This window comes from Heteronotia binoei, chromosome 10, assembly GCF_032191835.1.
Source record: "Heteronotia binoei isolate CCM8104 ecotype False Entrance Well chromosome 10, APGP_CSIRO_Hbin_v1, whole genome shotgun sequence".
In the NCBI taxonomy this organism is placed as follows: domain Eukaryota; kingdom Metazoa; phylum Chordata; class Lepidosauria; order Squamata; family Gekkonidae; genus Heteronotia; species Heteronotia binoei.
In genome coordinates, this window is record NC_083232.1 from 24,006,402 (window position 1) to 24,011,938 (window position 5,537).

At 43.9% G+C, this 5,537-nt stretch overlaps 1 non-coding gene across 1 annotated transcript; it reads right to left on the bottom strand.

The window, feature by feature from the left end:
* Positions 1-859: 859 nt before the first annotated feature.
* TRNAS-GGA (transfer RNA serine (anticodon GGA)) lies at positions 860-934 on the bottom strand. Its single transcript has one exon. It is a non-coding gene; the product is annotated as a tRNA-Ser (tRNA).
* Between the last annotated feature and the right edge of the window lie 4,603 nt (positions 935-5,537).

A 5,537-nucleotide genomic window follows, 5' to 3' on the forward strand; every position in this document is an offset into this window, starting at 1 on the left:
GCATGTTGTTGTTGTTGCTCAGTCGCACAGTCGAGTCCGACTCTTTGTGACCCCATGGACAAAGTCATGCCAGGCCCTCCTGTCTTCCACCATCCTCCAAAGTGTGTTTGTTACATCAGTAACGCTGTCCAGCCATCTCATCTTTTGCCTTCCCCTTCTTCTTTTGCCTTCTGTCTTTCCCAGCATCAGGATCTTCTCCAAGGAGTGCTCCCTTCTCATTTGGTGGCCAAAGTATTTGAGCTTCAGCTTCAGCATCTGACCTTCCAGGGAATGGTCTGGGTTGATTTCCCTTCGGACTGACTGATTTGATCTTCTTGCAGTCCAAGGGATTCTCAAGATTCTTCTCCACCATCACATCTCAAAAGCATCTATTCTTCTGCGCTCAGCCTTCCTTATGGTCCAGCTCTCACAGCCATACATTACTACTGGGAATATCATCGCTTTGACTATAGGAACTTTTGTTGGCAGAGTGCTGTCTCTACTTTTTATCACACTGCCCAGGTTATAATGCTAGCATGTGCTGGCACACAAATTTTTAGTGTTTTGGGGCTTTGGGTTGTATGCAGGGCAATGGAATTGTCTCCTGCTTTCTTTTCTGGGACAGCTGATGCATCACAGCTTGCTTGCACCTGGCTCCCTCAAGCACACATGAAGGCCCTGGAGTTTCTCTGCATCCACTTTATCTATTGTTTTGCCCAAGTAGGGCAAATTAAAGACTAAGTAATATGGACATATGAAGCTGCCTTATACTGAATCAGACCTTTGGTCCATCAAAGTCAGTATTGTCTTCTCAGACTGGCAGCGGCTCTCCAGGGTCTCAAGCTGAAGTTTTTCACACCTATTTGCCTGGACCCTTTTTTGGAGATGCCAGGGATTGAACCTGGGACCTTCTGCTTTCCAAGCAGATGCTCTACCACTGAGCCACCATCCCTCCCCTAATAATTGGCTCCCTCATTTTCCTCATACAATAATATTTAAAGTAACAAGCAGATGGCCAAGGCCAGGTGGGGCCTGGAGATCTACCAAAATTAGAACTGATTGCCAGAGTACAGAGATGAGTTCCCCTAGAGAAAATGATGATAGAAGAGAGTAGATGGTATGGCATTATACCCTGCTGCGGTCCCTCCCCTCTCCAAACCCCACCCGAGGCTCTGTCCTCAAATCTCAAGATATTTCACAACCTGAAGTTGGCACCCCTAGGACGATTGCCTGTTTTAGGGCATAAGTAGGGTTTCCAACCTCCAGATGGTGGATGGAGATCTCCCACTATCACAACTGATCTCCAAGTGACAGAGAACAGTTCCACTGGAGAAAATGGCTGCTTTGGAAGGTGGACTCTATGGCATTATACCCCGTTGATGAAGGGCAGGGCTGAATAGCACAGATGTGATATTGTCCTATATACAACACTGAGAGATATGTATCTTTATCCACTGTATATGTGGCAATACTGCATTTATGCTTTTTTCCCCTTGAGGTTGCTGTTTTCCTAATGGGAAACTATTTCCCATGTGGGAGAGTTTTGTGCAAAAAACTAGAACCCTACAATTCCTCTGCTAGCAAATGGCGACGAATGCCTTATAGCCATGGCTGCCTGTTCGGTATCTTTAAATCCTACTTATCCCAGGGCTTATGTAGGCCTCACTTTCCTAATTATCTCGGGAAGCTCATTTCAAGTACGTTCACTTAAATTAAACTCAGCATCTCAGTATCTAACCCAACTGTCTTATCCTTTTTAAATTTTGGCTACTGCTTTCTCAGAGATAAAGATTCTCAAAGTCTAAGCAGCCATCCCCCCTCCCCCCCCTCACGCTGTGATGTTTTCTTGAGCAACTTCTTAAAAGGCAAGGAAAGCAATCAGGGCTGGGAATGAATCACTGCAGAGACTTTAGCCAGAAACCTTGGAATGGGGGAGGGGCATGTAAACAGGGTTTGTTTTGTCCGTTTACTAATATTACAGCAGCTGGGATGCTGTGGGCCACTTTTGCACCCATTTGTTCCACAGTGACTGACCAGCTGGTTGGGTTGCCAAACTCAATGTGGTAGCAGGAGACCTCCCAGAATTATTTATTTTATTTTATTTTATTCAATCTTTAGCCCGCCTTTCCCGTAGAACAGACTCAGGGCGGGTTACATCATAAAAACAAACAGTAAAAAAAAAACAATTTAAAATATATAAAATCTAAAATTACAGATGACAGAGATCAGTTTATCTGGATAAAATGGGTTCCTTCCTTCCTTTCTTTCTTTCTTTCTTTCTTTCTTTCTTTCTTTCTTTCTTTCTTTCTTTCTTTCTTTCTTTCTTTCTTTCTTTCTTTCTTTCTTTCTTTCTTTCTTTCTTTCTTTCATAGCAGGAACCCTTTACTTATTAGGCCACACACCCCTGATGCAGCCAATCCTCCAAGAGCATACAGTAGGCCCTGCAAGAAGAGCCCTGTAAGCTCTTGGAGGATTGGCTACATCAGGGGTATACTATGTGGCCTAATATGCAAAGGAGTTCCTGCTACAAAATAAGCCCTGGATATGGCATTATGGGAGCCAGCATGGTATAGTGGTCAAAACTGGTGGGCTCAAATCTCGAGAACTGAGTTTGGTTTCCTGTTCTTCCACATGAAGCCTGCTGGGTGATCCTAAGCCAGTCATGGTTCTCTCAGAACTCTCTCAGCCTCACCTACTTCACAAAGTGCCTTTTGTTGGGAGAGGAATGGAAGACAATTGTAATCCACTTTGAGGTAGAGAAAAACAGGGTATAAAACCAAATGCTTGTTCTTCTTATACCCATCTGAGAACCCTCCTTTCTCCAAGCCTTTTGTCCCCAAGCATCACTCCCCAAGTCTCCAGGAATTTCCCAACCCAGAACTGGCAACCATATCAGCAGGCCAATCATGGAGTGTGGAATAGAGAGCTCGACTGGTAGGGCTGGGTTCAAATTCAGACCCCCAAATCACTAGGAGATCTTGGATCAGTCTCTGTCTCATTCTAGACTATCTGGCATGTTGTGGTGAAGCTAAAAATGAAGATGCAAAAGGAGGAGGGAATGAAAACATAGATAGATGGAGCACAAGGAAATTTAATGAAGTGACGAAGGTTTAAAGTGACAAAGGCTTAAAGTTAAGTCACTTAACTCTTGACACATAGGCTCTGACCTTACATCTATCTTGATCAATTCTGGACCATGTGGCATACAAAAAGACACTGGATACAATATGTATGCCCTTGATTAAGACATAAGGCTGTAGAATAAGAGGCCTCAAGAATATCTTTAAGCCTTTGTCACTTCCTTAAATTTCCTTGTGGTCCAGCATTGTTCTATTGTTTTATTCTATTCTGTAGTATGAACCAATATGTGTACTTACCTTTCTGATCTCTGAAGAAGACCAGTCTAGGTCGAAACGCGTCAGGTCAAGTTGAGTGGGTTCCCATTGTGCTTTTATGATTGTACATAGAATAGAGGCTTATGATGGGCCCTTAAATGGTTTTAGCTTTCTACAATAAATACATGTATGTTGGTTTATGATTTATTTTATAGTTTGTTTTTAATGTTTGGCCCTCTAATTGCATATTAACCTTTCAGGTTTCTTGCTCCAGCTTTTGGTTAAGTTTCTTTCCCTTCTTTATTTTTCCTTAGCCCCCTTATGTAGTCATCTCAAGACAACATAAATAATTTATTTTATATATATTTAAAATGTTGATTCCACTTCTCCTGGAGAAAATGGCTGCTTTGGAAGGTGGACTGCATGGCATTATACCCTCCCTAAAAAACCCCTCTCCTAGACTTCACCCTCAGATCTCCAGGTATTTCCAAACTCAGAACTTCTAAGTAAGCAGGGTTAGTTCCAATGCAAGCCAGTATAATCAGGTGTTAGTCCTTTGTTGGGTTCAGCAGTATTCACTTCACAGGCAAGACTGATACTGCCATCATGTTAGATCTCTAGCTACGTGGGATATGCTATTGGATTATGGGAACAACTCAAGTTGACTAGAAGCTTGTAGCTAAAGAACTGGCCAGTTAGTTCCACCATGGCACTGCTTCTCAAGCATCAAAACCTCTTCAGGAAGTCCTAAATCATGATGATGGTGGAAGCCACAGTGAGCAGAAGTAGCCACCAGCTCTTTAGATTTAAAAGACTCTTCTTAAGGTCTTTGAATCTCTAGTCAAATCTCTGAATTTTTCTTTTTTTTTGGGGGGGGGGCTCTGTCTTTTCAACCTGCCCTTCCCTCAAACCCAGGATGTAGCTATGGGGGCATAACGGCCCTCAGAAATATATCCTGCTTCACAAGACATTTGTTCCAGGCCTGTAACCCTGTATGCCTAAAGTGGAGCAGAGATGCATACACCTGAAGATACAAAGGAGAGATCCTATGTGTTTATAATGTACATATATGGGCTCCTTCCTGAGGCTGGGATCACTGCCCCAAAAACCTTTATGTGTGCACAGCATTAAGTAATGTGGGATGTAATTCTAAGCAGGTCTACTTGAAAGTAAGACCCATTTTATTCAATGGGGCTCACTCCTAGGAAAGCTTTCTTAGTATTGCAACCTTGGAATGTCTGAAGTACAGCTCTAGATTGTAGATTCTAACCGCAGAGATTGACCCCAGTCTGGCCAGCTCTTGACACATAGGTAGGCACACAATTGCACACATGCAATAGATGCCACTTTGACCTATGGAACTGGATCACAGCTACAGGTGGCCCATCAAATTGAAGGGAATGGTGCACCCTGCAGGTTAGGAGCTCCATGTATGCATTAGAGCACCCAGGGGTCATTTTGTAGAAGAATAGGTGGTAGAGCTCATTAGCATAACTCATTAGCATGTGCCGCCCCCTCACCAGCCAAAAGCAACCCAATGCAAGAAAGGAGAGCCCCAGGTGAGCAAGGCCTGGTTGGATTGGCTAGAGATCCAGCCAGCCCAAGCATGCCTCACTTGCCTGGGGCTCTCCTGACCCCCCCCCTGCCCCCAGTCAAAAGGCCAGCAAGCCACCTTCCACCCAAAATCACATAAAAAGTGGAGAAAGGGTGGCGTGGGCTTCTCCAGGGGTTAATAAGGGCTGCTGGGGATGTGGTAAAGCTCCTGGTGGCTGGTTGGCTGCCCACTCTCCTAATCCAGGGATTGGTATGCAGCTGCAGCTACTATTCAATGGACAAGGTAGATGGGGAGGAGAAGGGGGGACCATCAGAAAGATTCAGGAGCTGCGCTCCTGTGAGCTCCTGCTGAATCTGAGGCCTGAGAGCACCTATGCAAGGTTTTGACTCTGGGTGACAATGTACTGGGATCGTCACTGAAACTCAGGTTGAATTCTGCCTTCCAGTTAACTCTGAATATTATTCCAATATGATGCCACAGAAGAGCCAATTACTTCTTGTTATTGCACAAATTGAAACAACGAATGTGAGAACAGGACTCTTGCCTGGCTTTATAATTTCTTGGATTGTTAGCAATAGAAGAAGCGAATCATGTTGTGGGAACCAATTGTTTTTCATTAAGGAACAACGACAAAGATTCAATTGTCTAGCAGTATTTTACAAAGAGAT